Source organism: Nomascus leucogenys, chromosome 22a, assembly GCF_006542625.1.
Source record: "Nomascus leucogenys isolate Asia chromosome 22a, Asia_NLE_v1, whole genome shotgun sequence".
Lineage (NCBI taxonomy): Eukaryota > Metazoa > Chordata > Mammalia > Primates > Hylobatidae > Nomascus > Nomascus leucogenys.
Window position 1 is genome coordinate 54,436,716 of NC_044402.1, and position 19,692 is coordinate 54,456,407.

The window sequence follows — 19,692 nt, forward strand, 5'->3', positions numbered from 1 at the left end:
CAAGAATGGATGGGGGCTGGGCGCGGTGGCTCATGCCTGTAATCCTAGCCCTTTGCTGAGGTTGGCAAATCACTTGAGGTCCGGAGTTGGAGAGCAGCCTGGCTAACGTAGCAAAACACTGTCTCTACTAAAAACACAAAAAGTAGCCAGGCGTGGTGGAAGGTGCCTGTAATCTCAGCTACTCAGAAGGCTGAGGCTGGATAATCCCTTGAAGCCAAGAGGCAGAGGTTGCAGTGAGCCGAGATCTCGCCATTGCACTCTAGCCTGGGCAACAGAGTGCAACTGCCTCTCAAAAGAAAAAAAAAGAACTGATGGGCTGGCAGGGTACTGATACTTGGAGGTGCTGGGAGGGTGGTGCCCAGATGGGCCATGGAAGCGCCAAGCCTCTTCCTCCCCAAAGCTCACCCTATGCATCTTTTAAATCTAGCTATTTATCTATATCTTTGATAGTATCCTTTATAATTAAGTGATAAACCTAAGTGTTTCCCTGAGTTCTGTTAGCAATCCTAGCAAATTATGAAGCCAAGGAGGGGGGTGTGGGAACCCTGATTTATAGCGGGTTTGTCAGAAGCACAGATCACAGCCTTGGTCTTGGAATTGGCATCTAAAGTGGGAGGCAGTCTTTTGGGACTCAGCCCTCCACCTGTGGAATCTGATACCATCTCCAGGTAGCTAGTGTCTGAATTGAATCAAATAGGACACTCATTGTTTGCTGGATAGTTAACTGCTTGGTGTGTGGAGAAAAAGTCCCATACATCTGGTCACAAGTGTTTTGTGTTGTGTGAGCAGACAGGGAGGGTCTTCAGGGATTATAGAAATTTAATCAGCCTGAGCAATTGGCTTGTTTTACAGCCTCCTGCCCTGCAGCCTCTTTTTTCCTAAACCCTGTGTTGAGTGCAGTCACCTAGTTGGTTAAAACTGGCTCCTGGCAGACCCCAGCAACTTGTAGATAAACCCGAGTGAAAGTTCCTCATTACCATGCTGAAGTCTCCATTCTGGGAGGAGCCGTGGCTTCATTCTTATAGCATGTGACCTGTGTGCGGGCGTGAGGATTCACTGTGTTTCCACAACTGGGACCCCTCCTCTACATGCAATGAGGCACCCTCTCCCCTCCCCATCGCCCCCTAAAATCCTCCTGTCACTTCTCTCCTGGAGACACTGCTTTGAAGAATCCTCCCAGTGCTCTCCTTACTTGTGACGAGTAATTAAACTCCTATTGATTAAAATCTGCCTTGTGGAGAGTCATTTGTTATTTGCCAGGCAAACAAACCCCGGTTTTTTTCAGGTAACAAGAGTATGGTGGAAGAAAACAGTTTAGGTCAGGCACAGTGGTGCATGCCTGTAATCCCAGCACTTTGGGAGGCCGAGGAAGGTGGGAGGAACACTTGAGCCCAGGCGTTGGAGACCAGCCTGGGCAACATAGTGAGACACCTCCAACTCCACCCCCATTAAAAAAAAAAAAAATGTAATCCCAGCACTTTGGGAGGCTGAGGCGGGCGGATCACCTGAGGTCAACAGTGGGAGACCAGCCTGGGCAACATGGTGAAACCCCGTTTCTATTCAAAATATAAAAAAAGTAGCCAAGCATGGTGGTGGGCGCCTGTAATCCCAGCTACTCTGGAGGCTGAGGCAGGAGAATTGCTTGAACCCGGGAGGTGGAGGTTGCAGTGAGCCAAGATCCTGCCATTGCACTCCAGCCTGGGTGACAGATCGACACTTAGTCTCAAAAAAAAAAAGAGGCCGGGCACAGTGGCTCACACCTGTAATCCTAGCACCTTGGGAGGCCGAAGCGGGTGGATCACCTGAGGTCAGGAGTTTGAGACCAGCCTGGCCAACATGGTGAAACCCCATCTCTACTAAAAATACAAAAATTAGCCGGGTGGGGTGGCACTGGCCTGTAATCCCAGCTACTCCGGAGCCTGAGGCAAGAATTGCTTGAATCCAGGAGGTGGAGGTTGCTGTGAGTTGAGATCGCACCATTGCACTCCAGCCTGGGTGACAGGGCAGGACTGTGTCTCAAAAAAAAAAAAGTTTGTGTTTACAGTTGTATAAGGAAGTGGTGAGTCTGTGAGGTTTGTTGAGGCTCAGAAATTAATACCCCAAAATATGCTGACATGCTGAACTGAAGAAGAAACTTCAAGGTTTCTCTGACCTCTCTTCTCAACCAGCTCTGCCACAGCCAGGATGAGTTATTCTCTGAAGTTCCTCTATCTGCTTCAAGTCCAGACATACCACAAAGAACAATTGTTTTCTCTTCCCCTCCGTATAAGATCAGGAATGGAATCACACCTGAGCAGGTCCTTTCCCAAGAGACTGTCTCTCAGGCTCATTCACATTCCACAGAGAACTATTCAAAAATTAATCTCTATCTCTGGGCCCATTCACTCTCCCTAGTAATCGCCTATGGCCCCTCAAGAGAATTCCTATTCCCTATCCCATATTACTGTTTTGCCAGGATGGTAAATAAGCTCCTGAACCCTGTTGTGGATTGGTTAATCACTCTGTGGTTCTCTCCGTGTACACATTAATCCATTTATATGCCTCTTCTCCAATGCATCTTTTTTTTCCTTTTTTTTTTTGGACAGACTCTCGCTCTGTCGACAGGGCTGGAGTGCAATGGCACAATCTCAGCTCACTGCAACCTCCAACTCCTGGGCTCAAGTGATTCTCCTGTCTCAGCCTCCCGAGTAGCTGGGATTACAAGCACACGCCACTGCGCCCAGCTAATTTTTATATTTTCACCATGTTTCCAGGCTGGTTTTGAACTCCTGACCTCAGGTGATCCACCCGACTCAGCCTCCCAAAGTGCTGGGATTACAGACGTGAGCCACCGTGCCCAGCCTGCATCTATCTTTTGTGAGTTGATTTTCCAGTCAATCTTCAGAGGGCAAAAGGGAAGTTTTCCTTTGGCCCATACAGGTTCATTACAGCTATTCTATGTAGTTTTCTACATAAGTATTTCATAATTTCAAAGGAGAAAAAGAGAAAGGAGAAATGAAGGCCTGGCACTTTTATTTATTTATTTTTTTTTTTATTTTTATTTTTTGAGACGGAGTCTTTCTCTGTCCCCCAGGCTGGAGTGCAGTGGTGCAATCTCGGCTCACTGCAAGCTCCGCCTCCCGGGTTCACGCCATTCTCCTGCCTCAGCCTCCCGAGTAGCTAGGACTACAGGCGCCCGCCAACACGCCCGGCTAATTTTTTGTATTTTTAGTAGAGACGGGGTTTCACTGTGTTAGCCAGGATGGTCTCGATCTCCTGACCTCGTGATCCACCCGCCTCGGCCTCCCAAAGTGCTGGGATTACAGGCTTGAGCCACCGCGCCCGGCGGCCTGGCACTTTTAAAGAATAACAGCTTCTGTGGCCAGACTTTTAGTGTCAGTGTGGACTTCCCCTGGAGAAGTCCGGCCAGATGGGCAGACTGGGCAGATGCTTATACTGATTAGCTAGATTTAGCTGATGGGTAGAGCTGTCACAATGCACTGGTTGAAATGGTGCGAAAAAATAATGTAAGGCTTTTTTTTTTTTTTTTTGGATACAGGATCTGGCTCTGTTGCCCATGCTGGAGTACAGTTGCTCAATCTTGGCTCACTGTAACCTCCGTTTCTTGGACCCATGCCATCCTCTCACTTCAGCCTTCCGAGAAGCTGGGACTACAGGAATGCACCACCACACCCGGCTAATTTTTGTATTTTTTGTAGAGATGGGGTTTCACCATGTTAACTAGGCTGGTCTCGTAACCGCCCAATGTGTTTACCTTGCCCGCTGCCTAGACAGAGCCGATTTCTCAAGACAGGAATTGCAATAGAGAAAGAGTAATTCACGCAGAGCCTGCTGTGCGGGAGACTGGAGTTTTATTATTACTCAAATCAGTCTGCCCAAGAATTCGGGGAGCAGAGTTTGTTTTTGTTGTTGTTGTTTTGTTCTGTTTTTTGAGACAGAGTCTCTCTCTGTCACCCAGGCTGGAGTGCAATGGCAAAATCTTGGCTCACTGCAGCCTCCACCTCCCAGGTTCAAGTGATTCTCCTGCCTCAGCCTCAGTAGCTGGGATTACAGGCTTGTGCCACCATACCCGGCTGATTTTTGTATTTTTAGAGACGGGGTTTCACCATGTGGGCCAGGCTGTCTTAAACTCCTGACCTCAGGTGATCCACCTGCCTCAGCCTCCCAAAGTGCTGGGATTACAGGCACGAGCCACCTCGCCCAGCCTGGGGAGCAGAGTTTTTAAGGACAACTTGGTGGGTCAAGGGAAGCCAGTGAGCCAGGAGTGCTGATTGGTCAGAGATGAAATCATAGGGAATCTAAGCTCTCTTCTTGTGCTGAGTCAGTTCCTGGGTGGGGGCCATAAGATCAGATGAGCCAGTTAACCAATCTGGGTGGTACCAGCTGATCTATCAAGTGCAGGGTCTGCAAAATGTCTTAAGCACTGATCTTAGGAGATGTTTAGGGAGGGTCAGAATCTTGTAGCCTTCACCTGCATGACTCCTAAACCATAATTTCTTTCTTTCTTTCTTTTTTTTCTTGAGACAGAGTTTCGCTCTTGTCCAGGCTGGAGTGCAATGGCGCAATCTCGGCTCACTGCAATTTCTGCCTCTGGGGTTCAAGCGATTCTCCTGTCTCAGCCTCCTGAGTAGCTGGGATTACAGGCACATGCCACCATGCCCAGCTACTTTTTGTATTTTTAGTAGAGATGGGGTTTCATGATATTGGTCAGGCTGGTCTCGAACTCCTGACCTCAGGTGATCCGCCCACCTCTGCCTCCCAAAGTGCTGGGATTACAGGCATGAGCCACTGCACCCACCCTAAACCATAATTTCTAATCTGTGTTAGTCCTACAAAGGCAATCTAGTCCCCAGGCAAGAAGGAGGTCTGTTTTGGGAAAGGGCTATTATTGTCTTTGTTTTAAATTATAAACCAAGTTTCTCCCAAAGTTAGTTCAGCCTAGGCCCAGGAATGAATGACAGCTTGGAGGTTAGAAGCAAGATAGAGTCGGTTAAGTTAGATTTCTTTCACTGTCTCAGTCATAATTTTGCAAAGTCAGTTTCAGTCTCGAACTCCTGAGCTCAAGCAATTCACCCACCTAGGCCTCCCAAAGTGTTGGGATTACAGGCATGAGCAACCATGCCCAACCTGTAAGGCCGTTTTTAAAAAATATAAAATCAGATACGAAGTTTTCTTTGGACTGGGCATGGTGGCTCACGCCTGTAGTCCCAGCACTTTGGGAGGCTGAAGCGCGTGGATCACCTGAGGTTAGGAGTTCGAGACCAGTCTGGCCAACATGGTGAAATCTCATCTTTACTAAAAATGAAAAAAAACTAGCCAGCCGTGGTGATGGGTGCCTGTAACCCCAGCTACTCAGGAGGCTGAGGCAGGAGAATCACTCGAACCTGGGCGGTGGAGGCTGCAGTGAGCTGAGATCTCGCCATCGCAACTCAGCCCGGGCAACAAGAGGGAAACACACAACTCTGTCTCAAAAAAAAAAAAAAGGTTTCTTTGAAGAATTGTTGCAGAAAGTGGTCATGATCCAAACCCCAAGAGAGAGTTCTTGGATCTCATGCAACAAAGAATTCAAGGCAAATCCATAAAGTGAAAGCAAGTTTATTAGAGAAGTTAAGAAACAAAAGAATGGTTACTCCAAAGGCAGTGCAGCCCTGAGGGCTGCTGTTTGCCCATTGTTATGGTTATTTCTTGATTATATGCCAAACAAGAGGCAAATTATTCATGCCTCCCCTTTTTAGATCATATAGGGTAACTTCCTGATGTTTCCATGGCATTTGTAAACTGTCAGGTTGCTGGTGGGAGTGTAGCAGTGAGGACAACCAGAGGTCACTCTCATCGCCATCTTTGTTTTGGTGGGTTTCAGCCGGCTTCTTTACTGCAACCTGTTTTATCAGCAAGGTCTTCATGACCTATATCTTGTGCCGATCTCCTATCTCATCCCATGACCTAGAATGCCTCAAATGTCTGGGAATGCAGCCCAGTACGTTTCAGCCTCATTTTATCCAACCCCTATTCAAGATGGAGTTGCTCTGGTTCAAACGTCTCTGACAGAATGGAAGTCCCCTTTCTATTTGTTTGTTTTAAAAAATAAAGTCAGAGTTTCTGCTATATTGCCCAGGCTGGAGTTCAGTGACTATTCACTGACGAGATCTCTGTGCACTATAGCCTGGAAATCCTACAGTCTTGAACTCCTGGACTTAAGGGATCCTCCTGCTTCAGCCTCCAGCATAGTTGGGACTACAGGCACGCACCACCACATCAGGCTCAGAAGATCACTTTTAATTAGCAAACGGCTCACTAGCAGGATTTGAAAAACTTCAAAAAGCTAAGTATAACTCTCAAATCGAATGCATTTTTACTTTGCACATACTGTTCTCAAGATTCTGGCATCCAAGAAGAAAAAAAATAATACTTCTCCTAGGGCTAATAAATTTGTAAAGACTTGCTATTACATGACTTGTTTCAAATGCTTGCAGCATATTGTTTATATAAATTATAATGGTTTCTGTGAAACTTAATAATGGTTCAAAATTTGTATCATTTGAGATAAGTGAGGCATCAGTGGATTTACTATGCTTTTCTCATGTTGTGTCATATTCAAAGACAAAAATTTATGGCTAGGTATGGTGGCACACGCCTATAGTCCCAACTACTCCTCAGACTGAGGCGAGCGAATCACTTGAACCCGGGAGGCAGAGGTTGCAGTGAGCTGCGATCGTGCCACTGCGCTTCAGCCTGGGTGACAGAGCAAGACTCTGTCTCAAAAATTTAAAAATAGGCCGGGAGCGGTGGTTCACACGTATAATCCCAGCACTTTGGGAGGCTGAGGCGGGCAGATCACGAGGTCAAGAGATTGAGATCATCCTGGCCAACATGGTGAAACCCCGTCTCTACTAAAAATACAAAAACTACCCAGGCATGGTGGTTCGCACCCGTGGTCCCAGCTACTTGGGAGGCTGAGGCAGGAGAATCGCCAAGATCACGCCACTACACTCTGGCCTAGGCGACAGAGCAAGACTCCATCTCAAAAAAAAAAAAAAAAAAAAAGTAGAAACACGGTAGCTCACACCAGTCAGTAATCCCAGCACTTTGGGAGGCCAAGGCAGGTGGATCACGAGGTCAAATGATTTGTGCCGAGGACCCAGAGCCTGACCTGTACCAACTTGGGGCCAAGAACCAAGCCCCATCTCAAAAAAAAAAAAAAAAAAAAAAAAAAAAAAAAAAAAAAAAACTCTCGGCAAAAATCCAGAAGGCAAGGCTCCGTCTCAAAAAAAAAAAAAAAATTAGCCAGGCGCGATGGTGGTTGCCTGTAATACCAGCTACTCAAGAGGCTGAGGCAGGAGAATCATTTGAACCCAGAAGCTGGAGGTTGCACTGAGCCGACATCGCGCCATTGCACTCCAGCCTGGGTGACAGAGCGAGACTGTCTCAAAAAAAAAAAAAAGAAAGTGATCACATTTTAGGAATGCATTGACTATACCCTAAAAAGCTCAGGAGAATATACAGTTGAGGCTGGGTGTGGTGGCTAACACCTATAATCCCAGCACTTTGGGAGGGCGAGGCGGGTGGATCACCTGAGGACAGGAGTTTAAGACCAGCCTGGCCAACATGGTGAAACCCCATCTCTACAAAAATGCAAAAATTAGCCATGCATGGTGGTGGGTGCCTGTAATCCCAGCTACTCGGGAGGCTGAGGCGGGACAATCGCTTGAACCCGGGAGGTGGAGGCTGCAATGAGCCGAGATGGCGCCACGGCACTCCAGCCTGGGTGACAGAGCGAGACTCCGTCTTGAAAAAAATGACATCATTATACTTCACATGGGCTCATTTATTATTATTATTATTATTTTTTGCAACAGAGTCTCACTCTGTCGTCCAGGCCGGAGTGCAGTGGTATGATCTCGGCTCACTGCAACCTCCACCTCCCAGGTTCAAGTGATTTTCCTGCCTCAGTCTCCCGAGTAGCTGAGACTACAGGCGCCCGCCACCACGCCCAGCTAATTTTTTGTATTTTTAGTAGAGACGGGGTTTCACCATATTGGCTAGGATGGTCTCGATCTCTTGACCTCATCATCCGCCCGCCTCGGCCTCCCAAAGTGCTGGGATTACAGGTGTGGGGCTCATGTATTTTGTAATATATTTTCTTCTTTCTTTTTTTTTTGTGTGTGTCTGTGTGTGTGTGTGTGTGTGTGTGTGTGTGTGTGTGTGTGTACAGGCATGGTCTAAATATGTTGCCTGGGTTAGTCTCAAACTCCTGGGCTTAAGTAATCCACCCATCTTAGTCTCCCAAAGTGTTGGGATTACAGGCATGAGCCATTGTGCCCAGCCTGTTATAGACTTTAAATTTGTTTATCTATTTGCTTATACCCTGCATACCCTAAGTGCAGTGTTGCCCCAACATGTCCAAACAGAGCCCTTGACCTTCTCCACAAAACTCCTCCTAATTTGGTGCCTATCTCCCTGTGACTGACTTTGCCAGCCACCCAGTTGCTCAAGCCAAAAATCTGACATTCTCCCTCCAACTACCTTCTCTGCTCCCCCCACCCATTTCATGTCTAATCCATCTCCAGGTCCTGCTGGTTCTGCCTGTTAAGAACCTTCCACATCTCTGACCTCTCTGCATCTCCACAACTACACTTTTGTCCAGGGCCTTTTGCCTCTTGCCTCTTGCCTGGATGACTACGTCCTAACTATCTTTCCTCATCCTCACCCAATTACTGCCAATCTATTCCCCATTTTGTAGCTAGCATGTTCTTTCAAAAATGCAAATACCTTCATATCACCGCCTAAATAAAAGAGCACTCCCTCTCATTGCTGAAGTGTAAAGTCCCATGATCTGATATGTTCCCTTATCAACTAACAAGGGCCCTACAGTTAAGAAAACCAAAGTCACTTCCGGCTGGGCATGGTGGCTCACGCCTGTAATCCCAGCACTTTAGGAGGCCGAGGCGGGTGGATCACGAGGTCAGGAGTTCAAGACCAGCCTGACCAACATGGTGAAACCCTGTCTCTACTAAAAGTACAAAAAATTAGCCAGGCATGGTGGCGGGCGTCTGTAGTCCCAGCTACTCAGGAGGCTGAGGCAGAGAATTGCTTAAACCTGGGAGGCGGAGGTTGCAGTGAGCCGAGATCGCACCACCGCACTCCAGCCTGGGCGACAGAGCGAGACTCCATCTCAAAAAAAAAAAAGAAAAAAGATAAAAAAGAAAACCAAAGTTACCTACAGGTAGAGAGTTCAGGGTCTGGCTGGCATGGCAAATTTCTAAATTCCTATTGCTATAAACTCTCTAACAATAGGCAGTTAGGAGCTATCAGACCCTTCTTTTTTTTTTTTTTTTTTTTTTTTGAGACAGAGTCTCGCTGTCTCCCAGGCTGGAGTGCAGTGGCGCGGTCTCGGCTCACTGCAGGCTCCGCCCCCCGGGGGTTCCCGCCATTCTCCTGCCTCAGCCTCCGGAGTAGCTGGGACTACAGGCGCTCGCCACGTCGCCCGGCTAATTTTTTTGTATTTTTAGTAGAGACGGGGTTTCACTGTGTTAGCCAGGATGGTCTCGATCTCCTGACCTCGTGATCCGCCCGCCTCGGCCTCCCAGAGTGCTGGGATTACAGGCGTGAGCCACCGCGCCCGGCCTGAGACCCTTCTTAACTCTGATTTACAACCCAGATCGCTACAACTCTGAGTGGACAAAGGATGGGCCTTCCAAACATTCTGTTTTTCTTTTTTTTTTTGAGACGGAGTCTTGCTCTGTGCCCCAGGCTGGAGTGCAGTGGTGCGATCTCGGCTCACTGCAAGCTCTGCCTCCCGGGTTCACGCCATTCTCCTGCCTCAGCCTCCCGAGTAGCTGGGACTACAGGCACACACCACCATGCTCGGCCAATTTTTTTGTATTTTTAGTAGAGACGGGGTTTCACCATGTTGGTCAGGCTGTTCTTGAATTTCTGACCTCAGGTGATTCACCCGCCTCAGCCTCCCAAAGTGCTGGGATTACAGGCGTTAGCCACCATGCCTGGCTGAATGTGATCACTTTCAATGATGGCAGCACCCTTACATTTTACACAGGACCACCAGTAGGGTGGATAGGTGAGCGGCCTGTAGGTGGAATGAGAAGGGCAGTCCCTTTCTTTTCCTTCTTTTTTTAGTAGAGAAGAGGTCTCACTTTGTTGCCCAAGCTGGTGCTGAATTCCTGGTCTCAAGCAATCCTCCCACCTTCGCCTTCCAAAGTGCTGGGATTATAAGGGTAAGCCACTGCATCAGGCCAAGCAGTCATTTTCTTTTTTTTTTTTTTTTTGAAACAGAGTCTCGCTCTCTTGCCCAGGCTGGAGTGCAGTGGAGCAATCTCGGCTCACTGCAAGCTCCGCCTCCTGGGTTCACGCCATTCTCCTGCCTCAGCCTCTCCGAGTAGCTGGGACTACAGGCGCCCGCCACCACGCCCGGCTAATTTTTTTTTGTATTTTTAGTAGAGACAGGGTTTCACCGTGGTCTTGATCTCCTGACCTCGTGATCCTCCTGCCTCGGCCTCCCAAAGTGCTGGGATTACAAGCGTGAGCCACCGCACCCGGCCAAGCAGTCACTTTCATATAAAGAAAGTCCATCCCTTCACCAGCATAGTTAACCTGGGAGAGCAGAAGCTCAGCGCATCAATTGAAGAGAAGAGAGGACATTAATGGGAAGAGCCTGTTGGGCTGTGGAACAACTTTCTTGAAAGCTTTGAGAGGAGATAGGCAGAGCTATCCCCAGAGGACAATCTGGCATGTAGCACAGAGACTATGGAGTGGATGGGATGACTTTCCTGGGTGCCAGTGAAGCATGTGGCGCGACACCATCAGTGAGGGACATACAGGACGAAGGACTCCTTTGACTACCTGCCACTCTAAGGTAACAGAGATACCACCACAGTTGGAACACAAAGAATGGGGGCGGGGGAGCCATCACTAGGACCCACACATATAGCTCAAGCTTAAGGGTCAAAGTGGACCAGCTGGTGGCCCAATAATGTGCGATCCATAAAAGAAATACCTCTCTGCTAGCAGAATTGATCCTACAAGGCTACAGAACCCCATGGGAACGAGTTCTCTGCTGGCACAGGCTGGCCTAGGCTCTGTAGAGTGACTTAGGAAATTTCAAGGAAGATACTCCAAAGTGCAGAGTCCCTTCAAGCACAGGGTCCGAGGCATGGCCCAGGTCACTCAGGCATAGGGACAGTGTGGAGGCACAGCAACAATGTCTAGGCTGGGTGCAGTGGCTCATGCCTGTAATCCCAGCACTCTGGGAGGCCATGGAAGGCAGATGGCTTGAGTCCAGGAGTTTGAGACCAGCCCAGGCAGCATAAGGAGACCTCATCTCTACAAAAAACGCAAAAAAGGCCGGGCACTGTGGCTCACATCTATAATCCCAGCACTTTGGGAGGCCGAGGTGAGCGGATCACAAGGTTAGGAGTTCGAGACCCGCCTGGCCAATATGGTGAAACCCCATCTCTACTAAAAATACAAAAATTAGCCAGGTGAGGTGGCGGGAGCCTGTAGTCCCAGCTAGTCGGGAGGCTGAGGCAGGAGAATCGTTTGAATCTAGGAGGCGGAGGTTGCAGTGAGCCGAGATCGTACCACTGCACTCCATCCAGCCTGGGCAACAGAGCTAGACTCCATCTCAAAAACACACTCAAAAAACAAAAAAATCAGCCGGGCATGGTGGTGCAAGTAGCACCAGCTACTTGGGAGGCTGAGGTGGGAGGATCACTTGAGCTTCAGGTATCAATGCCCTAAAGGGTGGAGTGTGCCCTTCCCCATCAAACCATGCCATTTGTTGAGAATAGAAGAACTGCAAGCTTGAATCATCTTGCCTCCCTAATGATCTTGCAAGTGCCACACCAGTCCTGGGCTGATTATCTCAGAAGTTGCTTACACGAAAAATTTATGTAAGTCGTGCTGTGGTCGCACCACTGCACTCCAGCCTGGGTGATAAAGCAAGATGCTATCTCAAAAACAAACAAACAAACAAACAATCAAACACTAAAAAGAATGTGTGTCTAGAAGGAGGTTGGGCATTGGTGTTAGAACTCAGAAGAGAAGTCTGGTTGGATGTAGATTTGGAGTCATAAATATACAGGGGCCATCAAAACACAGGATTGGTTGAGACCATGTGGAGAGAAAGGCCAGAAGACCTAAGACAGAAACCAGAGACTTGCTCAAAGGATGGAGGGAGGAAAGGAGCCTGAAACATAGACTCAGGCAGCACCACAGACATAAAAGGAAGAAAGTATTCAGGAACAAGAATGTGGTCAACAATCTTTTGTGGGAAGTCAGGAACCCCGAACGGAGGGACCAGCTGAATCCATGGCAGAAGAACAAAAATTGTGAAGATTTCATGGACATTTATTAGTTCCCCAAATTAATACTTTTATAATTTCTTATGCCTGTCTTTACTGCAATCTCTGAACATAAATTGTGAAGATTTCATGGACACTTATCACTTCCCCAATCAATACCCTTGTGATTTCCTATGCCTGTCTTTAATCTCTTAACCCCATCATCTTCGTAAGCTGAGGAGGATGTATGTTGCCTCAGGACCCTGTGTTGATTGTGTTAACTGCACAAATTGTTTGTAGAGCATGTGTGTTTGAACAATATGAAATCTGGGCACCTTGAAAAAAGAACAGGATAACAGCAATGTTCAGAGAACAAGAGAGATAACCTTAAACTCTGACTGCCCATGAGCCGGGTGGAACAGAGCCATATTTCTCTTCTTTCAAAAGCAAATGGGAGAAATATCGCCGAATTCTTTTTCTCAGCAAGGAACATCCCTGAGAAAGAGAATGCGTCCCTGAGGGTAGGCCTCTGAAATGGCCACTTTGAGGGGTGGCCGTCTTTTATGGTCGAGGTGTAGGGATGAAATAAGCTCCAGTCTCCCATAGCGCTCCCAGGCTTATTAGGATGAGGAAATTCCCACCTAATAAATTTTTGGTCAGACCGGTTGTCTGCTCTCAAACCCTGTCTACTGATAAGATGTTATCAATGACAATGTGTGCCTGAAACTTCATTAGAAATTTTAATTTTGCCACGGTCCTGTGGTCCTGTGATCTCGCCCTACCTCCATTTGCCTTGTGATATTCTATTACCTTGTGAAGCACGTGATCTCTGTGACCCACACCCTATTCGTACACTCCCTCCCCTTTTGAAAATCACTAATAAAAACTTGCTGGTTTTATGGCTCAGGGGGCATCACGGAACCTGCTGACATGTGATGTCTCCCCGGACACCCAGCTTTAACATTTCTCTCTTCTGTACTCTGTCCCTTTATTTCTCAGACCGGCCGACACTTAGGGAAAATAGAAAAGAAACTACGTGAAATATCAGGGGTGAATTTCGCCCGATATCTGGCTGAATTTCCCCCGATATAGAGATAGTAACTGGATAGGACGAGAGGTGGATGCAGGGGTTATTTTTACCTACCTTCTCCCTGGCTGAAAGCTGCTCCCCAGGTAGTTGAGGCAGTGAGTTTCAGGGGTTTGTCAGCATGTCCTGGAAGGAAGGAGGGTTCTGAGGGGATACAGAAGGGCATTGGCAATTGTCCTCAATATGTGGTAATTAATGGCTAATTCAGATGGGATTTGGTTCAGCTGCATGTGACAGAAGACACAAAATAACAGTGGCTTAAACAAGAGACAAGTGAATTTTTCATGTAAGCAAATTCTGAGATAATCAGTCCAGGACTGGTGTGGAACTTCCAAGATCACTACGAAGGCAAGACGTTTCTAATTTGCGGTTCTTCTTCTTTTTTTTTTTTGAGATGGAGTCTCCCTCTGTTGCCCAGGCTGGAGTGTAGTGGCACAATCTTGGCTCACTGCAACCTTCGCCTCCCGGGTTCAAGCGATTCTCCTGCCTCAGCCTCCCAAGTAGCTGGGATTACAGGCACGTGCCACCACGCCCAGCTAATTTTTGTATTTTTAGTAGAGACGGGGTTTCACCGGGTTGGCCAGGCTGGTCTCAAACTCCTGACCTCAGGTGATCTGCCCTCTTTGGCCTCCCAAAGTGCTGGGATTACAGGTGTGAGCCACCATGCCTGGCCAAGCTTGTGGTTCTTCTATTCTCAACAAATGGCATGGTTTGATGGGGAAGGGCATACTCCTTCCTTTAGGGCTCTCCCTGAAATGTGGATATATTACTTCCATTTGTGCTCTATTGGCCAGAGCACTGTCCATTGCCAGACCTAGTCTCAAGAGAGGCTGGGAATTGAGATCTTTTTTGGTGGCCTTGTGTCTTGCAAAAAAAAAATCGAGCGTTTATTAAGAGGAAAAGATTGGAGAAACAATACTGGGGGGAAACTAACAGCCTCTATCAAAGACTCAGTGTCAGTATCAGTATTATGCTCAGCTGTGAGAGGCTGGACCAAGGTTGAGTGCCTGAGCCACAGCACCCTGTGTGGGCAGGACATCCCCTGGGCAAGCCTGTAGCACTTGAGGTGGCCCGGCAGGAAACCTTGCCCTGTGGGGCTCTCTATAGCAGATGGTGGCAAACTGCATGATGCACAAGAAAAAGAGTGTTTACTCCTTTTCCCCATGTTGCCCAGGCTGGTCTTGAACTCCTCGGCTCACTCCAGCACAGACTTTGTCCCTGTAAAGCTTCACCCTTCCCCATCCTGGAAGTAGGGAATCCCGACCAACTGACAGATTTGTAGGAGACTCCTGCTCCTATCCCCAGGGTAAAGCCTTCATGGTCTGCCCCCTCCTACCCATCCCACCAGCCTCAGCTCCCCAGACTGTTCCGTGCTGCAGCCCTTCTCAGTTCTGCACACTTGATGAGCCTGGCTCTGGCCTGTCGTGCCCTGCTGCTGCAGCTCAGGGATACATACAATTGTACAGACCGTGCTAAGAACTTCACATGCATGATCTCTTTTAGTTTTTTTCGCTGCCTCTCTGCTCATCTGTACTCCTCACTGGGCAGGAACTTTGAGAAATGGAGGCCCACATCTGTTGCGTTCACTGCTGTATTCCCAGCAAGCAGCATGGTGTGGCATCTTCACAGGGCCTCTGGGTCCAGATCGTTGGCACACAATAAGTGTTTCTTTTTTTTAAATTATTATTATTATTATTATTATCGAGAAGGAGTGTCGCTGTGTTAGCCCAGGCTGGAGTTCAGTGGTGCGATCTCTGCTCACTGCAACCTCCACCTCCCGGGTTCAAGCAATTCTCCTGCCTCAGGCACCTGAGTAGCTGGGATTAGAGGCACGCCACCATGCCCAGTTAATTTTTATATTTTTAGTAGAAACGGGGTTTCACCATGTTGGTCAGGCTGGTCTTGAACTCCTGACCTCATGATCCGCCTGCCTCACCCTCCCAAAGTGCTGGGATTACAGGGGTGAGCCACTGTGCCCAGCCCATAAGTGTTTCTTTTTTTTTTTTTTTTTTTTTTTTTTGAGACGGAGTCTCGCTCCGTCGCCCAGGCCGGACTACAGTAGCGCAATCTCGCAATCTTGGCTCACTGCAAGCTCCGCCTCCCGGGTTCACGCCATTCTCCTGCCTCAGCCTCCCGAGTAGCTGGGACTACAGGTGCCCGCCACTACGCCCGGCTAATTTTTTGTATTTTTAGTAGAGACGGGGTTTCACCGTGTTAGCCAGGATGGTCTCGATCTCCTGACCTCGTGATCCGCCCGCCTCAGCCTCCCAAAGTGCTGGGATTATAGGCGTGAGCCACCGCGCCCGGCCCATAAGTGTTTCTTATATTGAATTTGCAGCTTGTATAAAAATGAACCAAGACATTATGAAATACAGTCACTTTTTTTTTTTCCTTTTGTGACTAATTTTTCTTAAGGAGCAGTGATCAGGGAAAGGAAGATGTTTCCCTAGAACTCCTCTAGAGGGCGTATCCTCCCTGGATCTTTGACATTGATTTTCGGAGTGGTAATGGATCTTACACAAGAAGTGGCCATCCCCTAGGAGGCCTGTCCACGCAGATGGAAGGTGTGGTGGTGCTGAGTGATGTCTCCCTGGCAGCTTGGACTGGAGACCCTAGAGGGAGGTCTTCATGTCCAAAGGCAGGGATCTGGAAGAAGGGGAATGTGTGTGCACAGACTGCCCCCTGCCCTTTTTTTTTTTCTTTGAAGACAGGATCTCACTCTGTCACCCAGGCTGAAGTACAGTGGTGTGATCATTACTCACTGCAGCCTCAACCTCCCAGGCTCAGGTGATCCTCCCACTTCAGCCTCCTGAGTAGCTGGGACTACACCTATGTGCCACCATGCCTGGCTAATTTTTTGTAGAGACAGGGTTTCCCCATGTTTCCCAGGCTGGTCTTGAACTTCTGGGCTCAAGCAATCCATCTGCTTTGGCCTCCCAAAGTCCTGGGACTACGGGCATGAGCTACTGTGCCTGGTCTAGACTCCTCCCCCCTTTCTTTTTTTTTTTTAATGAGATGGAGTTTCATTCTTGTTGCCCAGGCTGGAGTCCAATGGCACAATCTCGGCTCATCGCAACCTCCGCCTCCTGGGTTCTAGCAATTCTCCTGCCTCAGCCTCCCGAGTAGCTGGGATTACAGGCATGCACTACCACATCTGGGTAATTTTGTATTTTTAGTAGAGACGGGGTTTCTCCATGCTGGTCAGGCTGGTCTCAACTCCCCACCTCAGGTGATTTGCCAGCCTCAGCCTCCCAAAGTGCTGGGATTACAGCTTACAGGCATGAGCCACCATGCCCGGCTTTGTTTTTTTAGGTGGAGTTTTGCTCTTGTTGCCCAGGCTGGAGTGGAATGGTGCGATCTTGGCTCACTGCAACCTCTGCCTCCTGGGTTCAAGCAATTCTCCTGCCTCAGCCTCCCAAGTAGCTGAGATTACAGGCACCCACCACCACGCCCAGCCAATTTTTGTATTTTTAGTAGAGATGGGGTTTCACCATGTTGGCCAGGCTGGTCTTGAACTTCCGACCTCAGGTGATCCACCTGCCTCAGCCTCTCAAAGTGCTGGGATTACAGGCTTGAGCCACCACACCGGGCCTAGACTCCCATTTTTATTTAACATCTTCCATTTCTCATCAGAGAAATGATAATAAAATATAGAAAAGCACAATTCTTTATTTTAACCCCACCTCTAGCTCACTTAAATGACCAGTTATTTCCAAGTCTGGATCTGAAAATTTCTATTATGAGAGACTCTCCAGGACCTTCATTCAGTTCCACGTGTAGTCGTGACATTGTGTGATATTGCCACATGGTTGGAAATAACACTTGTGTAGCAGTTTGAGATGAAATATAGGCGATGCCTGGCTTCTGAAAGTGCCTTCAGGCCTGATGTTACACAAGCATTCTCAATCCAACTTGCCTCCCTTCTATTTCTTTTTTTTCTTTTTCTTTTTTTTTTTTTGAGGCACAGTCTTGCTCTGTGCCCCAGGCTGGAGTGCAATGGCACTATCACGGCTCACTGCAAGCTCCGCCTCCCGAGTTCATGCCATTCTCCTGCCTCAGCCTCCTGAGTAGCTGGGACTACAGGCGCCCGCCACCACGCCCGGCTAATTTTTTTTGTATTTTTAGTAGAGACAGGGTTTTACCATGTTAGCCAGGATGGTCTCGATCTCCTGACCTCGTGATCCACCCGCCTCGGCCTCCCAAAGTGCTAGGATTACAAGTGTCAGCCACTGCGCCCGGCCACCAAATGGTATAATTTTTACAGTTACACTTTCTAACTGGTGTTGCTGAAGATGGAAATGCAATTGATTTTGAAAATTAATTTTTTTCCTCTTACTGATTTTTTTATCCATCAACTTTGCTAAACTTATCAATTCTATCTGAATTTTATTTTAGGGATGCTGCACATGCAATAATTTCATCTGCGAATATTAACATTATTGTTTCTTGTAATCCTTATATATTTGTTGCTTATTGGACTGGCTACAACTTCCATTGTTGTATTGATGAGGATTATTGAGAGCAGGCATCCTCGCCTTGTTCTGCATCTTGAAAGGAATGCTTTCAACATTTCACCATTATGGTGATGTGTTTTGCAAAACTTTTGAAGATGTCCTTTATCAGCTTCTGGAGTTTTAAAAAAAATATCAACGGGTGTTGAATATATAGATATATATATTTTTGCCAGCAAAGGGCTGTTTATTGACCTTGAGAGGAGTGCCCTCACTCTGTGCGGGAGGCCAGCAGGGCCCCCTGGGACCCACATTCTCTCCTTGCTTGGGTTCAGGTGGTCTAGAGAGGTGAGGGGTTGGCCTTGGCTCCTCGGCAAGTTAGTGGCAAGCTGGATGGAGCCGGTGACTCCCACCCTGGGCCACGGTTTCTCTGTGACCCTGGGTCCCAAGCAGCCAGCGGTGGGGCCCGGTCTCTAAGGCCCAGCTCTGAAAAAAGTGGTGTTGCAGGGAGCATGGGCTGGAGGGCCTGGGCCCGGAGGACAATGAGTTTCAGCAGGGATATGTCCCCTGACAGGGAAGCCCCCACCTCTGCCCTGGCCACATCCTTCCCCTGATCTCATGGCTGAAAAGCCACACCAGAATTCCTGCAATTCAGTGAAGCAGCTGTTCAAAACCAAGCAGCTGGTGACGCACAGGGACAGAGGGTAGGGCTGCAGGGGAGGGGGAGGGGGCGCGAAAGGCCCTCACAGCAGAGCCCAGAGGAAGACTGACCCCAGGCTGAGCAGGAGCTGCACGCACAGGGCTCAGGGGCTGCCGGCTGCCGGGACCGCCGCATTGCAGAGGTCTCCCTTGCAGCAGGAGATTTAGGAGTCCACGGCGGCACTTCTAAGTTTCAGCAGGGGGAATCCGACGTCCTTCTGGCAGGAGGGCAGGCAGAGCTTGTTCTCCCTTCTCACTTTACTGCCAAAGACGCTCACTTCCTGGGAGACACAGACCCCATCCGGGAAGGGGCACAAACCACGCTGCAGAAGGCCCCTCCCGAGACCGCCAAGCATCCGTAGCAGCGCAGACCCTCTCTCCATGCTCAGCAGGGCCACCAGCAAGACCAGGGACAAGGTCTTCATGGCCTGGAGACTGCTCATTCTAGGGTGCTAGTGCACAGACAAGCTGCTGCGAATCGGAGCAGCCCTCGGCCACCTCACCCTCCTAGGGCTCGAATGCGTCCCAGAGCCCCATGGCTATACTGCACCTCCTCTCCTTAGCGCCCCACCCAGGACCCTCCCAGGCCTGGTCCACCCCTCCTCATCTTCCTCCCTCTGGCTGCGGGTGTTGAATATTTTGAGTGGCTTTGCTGCATCAATTGAGATGCATAAATTTTCCCCCTTTAATCTGCTAATGGGTCTATAGTTATCCATTTCATTTAAAAAAAATTTTTTTTTAATTTGATAAATATCTTTTGCTATATGTTTCTACTCAGGTCTCCCTTCTCAGTTATCCCCCTGTACCTTCCATTGTTGGTTTTCTCTAGTTTCTTCCTTTACTTTTCTTTTTACTGTGTTCTCTTCCAGCTGTTGCTTTTTGGAGTTTTCCCAGGATATCAAAGGTTGGGGGGATGGCAGCATGGTTTTCAGACAGTGTGTCTCCCTACAATCTGCTTCTCTCTACAAGCTTGTTTGAAGCCAAGTTAAAGCAATGGATTGAAGACGGCAGCGTGGGTGCTAGACCTGCCAATTTCCAACTGCACACCAAACCCCCGAACATATGTTTTAGGCCCCTGCCTTTCGGTTTCATAAATAAAACCCTGTCCTGACTACCTCCAGGATTGGATGGAAACTCAGATGAGTAAATATGGTAGAAC